At 35.3% G+C, this 10,511-nt stretch overlaps 1 non-coding gene across 1 annotated transcript; it reads left to right on the top strand.

Annotated features, from left to right (window-relative positions):
* Nucleotides 1–10,133: 10,133 nt before the first annotated feature.
* On the top strand, nucleotides 10,134–10,252 carry LOC125058134. The gene has a single exon (XR_007118321.1). It is a non-coding gene; the product is annotated as a 5S ribosomal RNA (ribosomal RNA).
* Nucleotides 10,253–10,511: the final 259 nt, after the last annotated feature.

Genomic DNA, 10,511 nt, shown 5'->3' with positions numbered 1-10,511 from the left:
TAAGGGCTGCAGTTGGCAACGTGCCGCTCGTCTGAAAGCACCCTGAAACGTATTGTATTGATTAGGTAGGTAAGTACTTATTATATTTCAACAATTTATTAAGTAGCGTGTTAATACTCACAAATCTGTTCCCACCATCCCATGTGATAAAATTTACCTAGAATAACTTTATAGCAAAGTTCATACCTTGTAGGTATCTACCTATAATAATATGTTATGCTTGTTTATGTCTAATGTGCAGATCTAACGTTAGTACTCGTAGGTTGGTATGTGCTTAAAATTATAGCTAACAAAATTATATAAACATCATGTAGGTAAAGTTTCTACAGCACCCAATATTATGGTACAGACGCCAGCACATCAAGCTACTAATAAAAATAATCTATCAAATTTCTTCAACAGATTTTCAAGTTTATCGCTAAGGAATTAAGGTTCAAAGTTGATTGGGGAAATGTGACGTTCTGCGAATAAACTGTTGGTCGGTCGGTGTATTATATACCTTCTTATTTGATAATTTACCGACAAAGACGCCGCGGTTTGCAACAAGTGTATCACAGCATTTGACACTGTTTGAGCGCCGCATTCGCCGACAAAGAGTACGGACAGAGGCACACAAATTTTTACCTATTTTGGTAGGGTTGGTTGGCCTTAAATGACCTTGAAGATGTCCCAGCAGTAGGTAGGTATAAATTGAATGCTCTGAGTTTCTTTTATTTAAATACATTCTCACACTTGCTTGAATTCGACATTCGGGCGTGATGATAATTAATAACTAAGTAGGTATTGCATCTATTGAATTGCGAATATTTTGATTTCGAAATAATCATTGTTAATATCGGTAAATGATAGATAGTGAGTGATACCTAGGTACTAAAATGTGAGCAGCAAGATTGAAAAGTGTATATGCCATGTCCGTGCTTTCAATAAGTTTATTTTAAAAAAGCTCTCTAGTAAGATTTAGAGTTTACCATTCAATTACACACAACAAATTATTGAAAAACAAAAATTATGAAAAAGATATTTAGACTGAGTACTTAGGAAATAAGTAGAAAAAATATTCTATCGTGGATACCGAGTTATTAAAAAGTGGATAAACGTTGTGTTTACTTAATTTTATTTTTCTGTGCTAATGCCAACATTGACAACCCCACCAAAATAGGTAAAAATTTAGTCCGCTTCTAGACTTTGTGTTGCCGCCGTCGCTTTCATGTCAAAGGTCGCCGCCACTGCCCATGTTCTAAAGAATAAAATAAGTTTCCGGGTGCTATGAACGGACGCAAATAGATTATGTTGTTCTCGCAAGAAAGAATGAGTCGTAAGGATAGGTAGATTTTATAAAAAAAATTGTAAGTAATAAAAATATACCTAGATTACATTATTATTACTTATTATACCTTTTTAAAGGACATTGCACTGCAAAATTGGAAGTGGGTGATTTTAACAAACTTGAAACGTGGAAAAGCTCCAAATATGAGCGACGTCATATTTCTTTACGCATTTTGTTTTAAAATCACACACTTCCAAAAATCGAGATTTGCGGTGTCGGTTTATTAACTTCTATCGTACCTACTCTAGTAGCGACTATTGTCTTCAGAGATGATTTACTAAATAAATAAAGGAATACAATTTTGTTGTAGTAGGTACCTACGTCGTTTCTTACTTACACATACTTTAACGACAGTACCTACGTAGCAAAGCGCGCCAGTCACGAGTACGACAAATTGCCTAAAAAACCTACCTACGCACACTGTAATGAAATCTGCTAATCTCAACACACTGCCTGTAGCCTGCCTGCTATTATTGGTTGATGAACATTGTACATTGGTGAATGCTCCAGGATAGCCCGCAAGCCCCCACAAATAGTAATAGGCTAATAGGTATTTGCAAGTCTCGCGAGACTTGCAAGACTCTTGCCACAAGACCAAGACTGAGAGCGCAATACCAATACCAAGACCAAGACCAGGTGTATTGACGCAAGACAATACCAAGACTGGCCTAAGTCTCGTATTGGTCTTGCATTTGGGCAACACTACATAGAAGCCAAACTTCATAACATATATCGCATGTGTGTTGCCCCCCGCAGATTTTGTTCCGATAAAGTAGGTTGGTCATGGCAATAAGGTTGCTTTTTGACTGGTTAACTATTAAGTATAATTTTAGTGCAATGAAACGTCTGCTTCGCGTTGAATCTACTTTATTACTAAATTACAATTACAAACGTAATATGACTGAACATATCCGCCCACCAAAGGACCTTTAATGTCCTTTCAAAAGATAACATGCAAACCCTTAATATATACTTTAACAATTTGGCACTTAAGCTTCATTAATTGGGAGATAGCAAAGATTAGATACAGATCGTTTTACAATATTATTTCCATTTTTAATACTATAAACTCTAGTTACACCATCCAGAGTCCTCCGAAGTTTGGTGAGTATGCAGGAATGAAGTGCCACTGAGTGCCATCATTTGCTAAGCTGTCTATGATTTCTTGGTCAAATTGCAATTTTATTTCTTCCCATACTTTACGTAACTCTTTGTTTGCTCCCACGAAGTTTTTTCCCTGATCACTCCAAAGATGTGCGCATTTGCCTCTTCTTGATGTAAATCGTCTGTATGCAGCTAAGAATGAATTTGACGTCATGTCACCGACTAGTTCTAAGTGAATTGCTTTAGTAGACATACAGACAAAAATCGCAGCGTAGGCTTTGTTTGTTTTGATACCTCTTCCTTTGTTCATCAAAATTTGAAATGGACCAGCGAAATCTACACCTGCATTGATGAATGGTCGAGAAGGTGTAGTACGAACGGAAGGTAAATCACCCATTAATTGAGTTTTTACCTTTGCACTTTCTTTAGCGCAATTTAGACATCGATGGATATGCTTCTTTGTCATGTCTTTTGCACGCAATACCCAATATTTAGAGCGTAAATAACAAAGCATTAGCTGAATACCTCCATGTAATGTTCTTTTATGAGCGTCGGCGATAATAAGTGAGACAAGAGTGTTGTTGTTTCCAATGATTATAGGATGTTTAGTATTTGTTTCTAAACTTGATTTTGCTAATCTACCGCCCACCCTGAGCACTCCATTATTATCTAAAAATGGATTAAGCGTCTTCAATTTACTGTTCTTTTTAATATTGTTCTTTTTCTTTAACGAATCTATTTCAGTTTCGAATTCTTCATTTTGCACTATTTTGATACATGTTAGTAACGCTTCTTCTATATCTTCTGTTGTGATTGTTATATTTTTATTATCCTTTTTAAATTTGATAAACTTTTTACAAAAAGCTATGGTTCTTAATAGTTCATTTAAGGTAGTAAATCTTTCAAATTTTTCAGAAAATCTCTTTTCTTCTTTAATGTTTGTCAATATGAGAGTTTTAATTCTTTCCTTTTTCTTTTCTAGATCTGTTGTAAATATGTTCTCGTCTGTTAAGATGATTTCTCCTTTTTGTAACCAAGTAGGTCCTTTCCACCAAAGGTTGCAGTGTTTCAAATCGGAGATGAACATACCTCTAGATGCAATATCTGCTGGATTTTCTTGTGACTGGACATGATGCCATTGTTCTTTTTTATGATTTGCTAAAATTTCTACTACACGATTGGCCACAAATGGCTTCCATTTCGTGGGTTCGCCAGACAACCAAGCTATGACTATAGATGAATCTGTCCATGCGAAAACTCTTTCCATCGGTATTCTCATGGCCTGTGCTACTTGGTTCAATAATCGGGATAAAAGCAAAGCTCCAGAAAGTTCTAATTTTGGCAACGAAATTGTCTTGAGGGGAGCCACTCTAGTTCTGGCTGCAATTAATGATGTTCTATATGAACCGTCCGTTTTCTTGACTAGGCAATACACCACGGCGGCGTAAGCTAAAATAGAAGCATCACAATAACCATGAATTTGAATTGTATCCATGTTGGAGCATGAAGTACTTAACCATCGATCGATAGAAATGTTATTCACATTCATAAGATCTCGGCGAATCTTCAACCATTCTTCTTTCAGAAAAATGTTAAGATCCTCATCCCAATCAACCTTCTCAAGCCATAGTTTTTGAATTAATATTTTAGCTTGAACAATACTAGGTGCGATCCAACCTAAAGGGTCGAACAACTTTTGTATATCTGAGAGGATATTCCGCTTCGTGATAATGTTTTCTTCATCGACTTCAGGTAAGTCTAAGTTGTATTCAAATCGATCATTCCCTAAATTCCATTGAACCCCTAGTGCTTTAATTATTCCATCTAGTTTTAAATCGAAATGAGCTTTAGTAGTTCTTTCGTCTGGTTTTAAACTTTGCATAAATTCAGTATTATTAGAGGACCATTTCTTCAACTCGAATCCTCCTCTACGTAACAATTCTTTTAAATCCTTGCTAATCTGAATTGCTTTTTGAACGTCATCACTTCCAGACATGCAATCATCAACATAGAAATCTTCATTTAATATTCTAGCTGCTTCAGGAAACTTATCCCCTTCATCAATCGCTAGTTGCTTCAAAGTTTTTACTGCAAGATACGGTGCTGAGGCTGTCCCGAACGTTACAGTAAGAAGGCGATAGTCACGTATCTCATCGGATGTATTTTCTCTCCATACTATACGCTGATAATCAACATCATCTCTATGAATTTTTATCATTCTATACATCATTTGAATATCTGAGACGAAACAAATTGCATGAATACGCCATCTCATGATTAAATTTCTTAAATCTTCTTGCAAAACTGGACCTGACAGAAGCTCCTCGTTAAGTGAAATATTGTTGGAGCCCTTACAGGAAGCATCAAAAACAACTCGTGTCTTCGTAGTTTCTTTGTCCTGACGGACAACAGCGTGGTGAGGTAAGTAAACTGATTTTTTATGTAATTCTTTTTCAGGTACTTCTTCAATATGATTTAATGTTTTATATTCGTTTATTACTTTCAGATATTCGTCTTTTAATTCTGGATTTTTACTAAATCTTCTTTCAAGCTGCATTAATCTCTTAATTGCTGTTTCTTTTGTATTTCCTTCAGATGACAATGGTGCTTCAGTTTTAAAGGGTAATCTAACTATATATCTTCCTTCGTTATTCCTAACATGAGTTTCTTTATAAAATTCTTCACATCTTAATTCTTCTTTAGTTAAATTACGTTTTGTGTCTGTATCTATCTCCCAAATAGTTTTAATTAAATCATTAAAACTTGCATCAGTTGTGATATTCATTGCCATTATGGCTTTATGCTTTGGTTTCATGTTGATGTTTATTCCACCCATTACAATCCATCCCAGGCTGGTTTTCTGTGCGCATATTGTGCCTGATGGACCCTTGATTAATCCTTGTTTAAGAATTGCTGTATACTCTTGCACCCCTAATAGCAAATCCAATGCTCCGGAATCCATAAAATTTGGATCTGCTAGATTCAATTTCTCAAAGTGACGCAGTTCCTGTTGCAAATATTCTGATGAAGGTATGTTAAACTTTAATGGCTGTGACATCACGTAGGCGTGTATTGGTAGCTCAAAGTTAGGTTCCCAGCGTGACAATAAATCAAAATTGACTTCTTGTTTGATGTTTACCTTCATATTATCCATACCCGTGACGACCAAATTTACAGGTTTGCGTTGCAATTTTAGTGCTTGAGTTGCCTTTTGAGTGATAAAGCATGACTGCGACCCCGAATCTATTAGCGCCCTAAGTACAGTTGTGTGCCCATAGTTTCCCTTTATAACCACAATTGCGGTTGCCAATAGATTGATATGTTCTGTAACATTATGTAAAGCTGTCATTGTAGCAAGAGTCTTCTCCTCTTCCTGAGGTAATGTCATCGGTTGCTTGAGTTCTAAAGATGCCGATGCATTTGCTTTAGTTGACTGATGAAGAAGAGAATGATGACGAGCCTTGCATATTCGACATGAAAGAGGTAAATTACATCTAAATGCCGAATGCCCTGGAGCCAAGCAGTTGAAGCAGAGTTTGTTGTGCTGTGCACAGTGACTTCTTTCTGCAGGTGACATTTTTGAGAATGTTTTACAACGACATAAGCTATGATTTTCCTTACACATAATACATGTCTTCTCTATAGACATGTGGAAAACACGTTCTCTTAACGGCTTGAGAGTTGGTTTAAAAGGTGGATTTAACAATTCTAACGTTCTAAATTTTCCTTCTAAAAACTTCTGTAATTCAAACCAGGTAGATAATTCTTCTTGACTCATATCATACGAAAATTGTTCCCATTCTTTGTGAGTATCTGGATCCAACCTTTGAACTACTAAAAATACAATTATAGGGTCCCATGACTCTGTGGATACCTTAAGATTTTGTAAGCTGTTTAAAACTTCATTTGTTGTATCTAATATTCCTTTTAATTGTAAAGCCGATTGTGACATAATTTTCTTTTGTGAAAATAATCGTTTAAATAATGAATTAATTATCATACGTTTATTCCCATATCTAAGTTTTAAAGTCTCCCAAGCAGATAAGTAATTCGACTCGGTGATTTGGATGTGTTTTAATAAGGATGCTGCTTCACCTGTTATGCTGCATTTCAAATAATGTAGTCGTTGAACATTAGACAGTGACGTGTTATCATGTACCAGTGCAACAAAAATATCTTTGTAAGAAGGCCATTCTTCGTAATTACCCGAAAAAGTAGGTAAATCAATGCGCGGGAGTCGAACCTGTGATTGTACGTTGTGTTCGACTGCAGTGGAGCCGTTCCCCTGATTACAGGATTGTTGTCCTCTTTGAATTTCAAGACCTTCTAACATATCCCTGATGTCAGACACCATACATAAATATAAATCCTCGATCAAATAATAATCCTCATTGACAAAATATGGTAAAATTGACTTTTGTTCACGCGGCGTAATTTTTATTAAATCTAAATGTGCACTTTTATAAGTCTTCCAGTAACTTTCTATACACTCCATCCGTGTTTGTAGATAACCTTTCGTAAGTCTAGCCTTTGCACATTTTTTAATATTTATTTGAGTCTTTTTTAATAGTTCATTATTATTCTCAAGTACACTTAATAATTGTTCCACATTTGCCATTATTTGATCACTTTAAAGTCACTTGCACGTTCTATTTCAATATTATTCAAAAGTTATAAGTCTAAAAATTGCACAAAATAGTTGCTAAACGAGTTCCTTATCGCAATGGAATGCGTAGTCTATTGTTCCTTCGATGCAGCTCAGTAGACACAAGATCCGGCTCGAAGGACCATATGGTCATGGCAATAAGGTTGCTTTTTGACTGGTTAACTATTAAGTATAATTTTAGTGCAATGAAACGTCTGCTTCGCGTTGAATCTACTTTATTACTAAATTACAATTACAAACGTAATATGACTGAACATAGGTATTTGACATAAATCCGGCTCACGCGCTTAGCTGCTTTCACAACAGTGTTAAATAGAAAAAAATATAACCAAAGTTCTTTTATAAAATCAACCTGCATATAACGCATATAATTTTTAATAGTAAGCGTATACAACGTAATAACATTTGCATTTTTTTATAGTACAAGGTTATAGTATGTGTCATAAAGATGCTATCGTAACAGTACAAGAAAATAATTAACTAAAACCCCTGTTTTCTCAAATAAATTGAGATAAAGTTGAACGATAAATTTAACATCATTGCAAATCCATTCATACAAGACGACGGTCAAAAACGGTGGTAGTTCGGAATGAAAAGTACCTACGGCGGGGACGTAAATATTATCGCTAAGTTCACTTGTGTCACAATAATAACAAATTCAGATTAATAGGATAGTCTAGTCGACAAGTTGAAAATGGTACAAAATATTACTATATAGTAATATTTTGTACCATGTATAGAGTATATATAAATATACTCTATTTTGTACCATTTTCAACTTGTCGACTAGACTAGGATACGATTGTTTACTTTTTAGATGTTTCAGAAGTATGAATATCGTCATATTTCATCGTAAAGTTCCTTTAGGTAATTAATAGAATTACAACACATGTCTTCAACGAGAAAGCTACTCCGACGTGCTTTTAGCGTTTCTTAAATTGTATGTATCAGGACCACGTATATCGTGTCCTATTGGACTAGTTTGATATAAATTTAATTCGTATAAAATGTTAGCCTATACTCGCTTGTCACCTCGTAACACCAAAGCCTCTGTGATTTTTAATAGTGACTGCGTTATTGATACCATGACGTATTTATATGGGCTTTCGATGTAGTTCAATCAATATAGCCGTGACGCGACCTTGGGATCGGGCGGTACAAAATCTCATTATTGGGATCGAGATTGCTGTCGGTATCGCTATTAAAACTTAGAGTAAGAGCACAGCTTTACATTGAACATCGTACGTATAAATAAATATATCAGGTATGTTAATTTTAAAGCCTCTAGGAATTTTTGTACATTTATTTATGACCAACCAGAATGCCATGTTTTATTTAAAATTAAAAAGTAAACATGCACCATAATAATTAAACTTCACTACAATGTCTAAATTAAATCTCGTCGCTATCTGATATTTATACGCAATTTAATATTCATTAAATTTACTAATTAACAAGTAAACAGTGAGCAACAAAACTATGACTCATTGTCTCGGAGAAATTTGGCTTTATTTTAGTTAATGTTATTATTAAGTTTAGAGTTTATTCTTAATCGTTTTTGTAAATGATGGAACTTAAGTTATTTGGTTCGGAAATACTTCAGTGGGCAGCTGGTTCCACATAGAGCTAATGCGCCGCAAATCTGCCTTAAAAAAAGCTAAGCTGTGGAACGACTGAACGGTGAAACTCAGCTGCAGGTATTAATCCAAGCAACTGACTTATCATTGGCAACATTTACTCGTATTTGTTACCAATGATAAGTCATCAGACCATTGATTTCCTTTAAAGAAAAAAAAACTTTCTCGTTATAATAGAAAAGTTTATTTATAATTAAACTATAAAGGTTCTGTGTAATTTAATAAAAAGGAAGTTAAAAAAAAAATAGCCATAAACCTATTACGCCTTTTTCCCTGAGGAGATGTCAGAGACCACAGATCACCACTTGCTACGGTCCCTACCTCTCTCGCTTCATTCACTTTCATGACATTCACCATGCATGCTCATCGGTTATGGGTACTGTTAACTTGTCCCTTCTCTAGTACCTCCTGTATTTGGTCCAGGTATGTACGATAAGACTTAGTCAACTCGATTTCACGATCCACGGTTGATACAAGGTGTTGTATATCCTGCTGTTAAGCGCTTTTTTATATGATTTTATCGATAAATACGTCATGACCAAGTGTTAAATACGCGTTTCTAAAGAAAAAGCGATTGCTGCACGTGATACGAATGCAGAATGTAATGTGTGTTATACAGCAACGATCAACATCTTACCTATCATATTTTAATAAGTCGTTAGGTATTGCTTCTATGCGGGGTAAATAGTGTGTGTGTAAATAGTTGTGTGTGTATATTGTGTAATATCTGTAATGTTGTTGTCAGAGAGACTGACATCAAGTTGACAACTTAATATTATGATTAAAGCCTAATGACACGTTGCTAACGCCACCTAGTGTCGCGGAGTTTGTATTTACAAATAGTAACTACACGCGTACTAGTACAAATTAGTATAAAATTAATTATGTAACGAATAGTAATACAAGTAAACATTTTATTTCCTAAAAAGTGTTACATCTTACCACCACAAATTTTTAAAGCAATGTTTAAAGTTTGAAGTTTTGTAAAAAGAAATAGATCGTCTCGATATGATTCCTAGTGAATTTTGGAACGAAGTTCCTTATCGCGTGTTGTGAAAGGGGGCTAGACGGAAAAAATTCTTACAAAAAGTTCTCACGACACTTTTTTGCTATTTGCTATTGTAATACACCGGTTCTCGTCCGATCACCGAAGTTAAGCAACATCGGGCGGGGTCAGTACTTGGATAGATGACGGCCTGAGAACACCTCATGATGTTGGCTTTTTTTTGTAGGGATAAGAAATGAAAATTATTTTTGGAATCACTTAACTAATTTAGTCTTGTTGGAATGAAGTTATCGAGCGTTGCGAAAGGGGGCTAGACGGAATAAAATAAGACCAAAAGTTGTAACGACACTTTTTGCTATAGTTGTTATATTTTACATTTTCGATTTAGGTATTGCCAACGTCCATACCACGTTGAATACACCGGTTCTCGTCCGATCACCGAAGTTAAGCAACGTCGGGCGAGGTCAGTACTTGGATGGGTGACCGCCTGGGAACACCTCGTGATGTTGGCTTTTTTTTTTCGTCGTAAGATTGGTGTCGAGAAAATCTATCATACTGTTATGATACCAATTAACATATAAATTAGATTGACATATGAATTAACATATGAATTAAATCGAAAGGAATTTCGTTCCATCCGGGTGTCCCTTGACACCTCTAAAGTTTTTTTTAACAAACTTTACATAATACAACGGCCAACGGCTTGATTCTCTCTCGCTACGCAGAGACATGGCGTCTCTTTGCGTTTTTTACAAAATATACTACGGAGAG

The sequence above is a fragment of the Pieris napi genome, chromosome 17 (genome assembly GCF_905475465.1).
Source record: "Pieris napi chromosome 17, ilPieNapi1.2, whole genome shotgun sequence".
Lineage (NCBI taxonomy): Eukaryota > Metazoa > Arthropoda > Insecta > Lepidoptera > Pieridae > Pieris > Pieris napi.
Note: the sequence above shows the minus strand (reverse complement) of the source record. Positions and strands in the feature narration are given on the sequence as shown.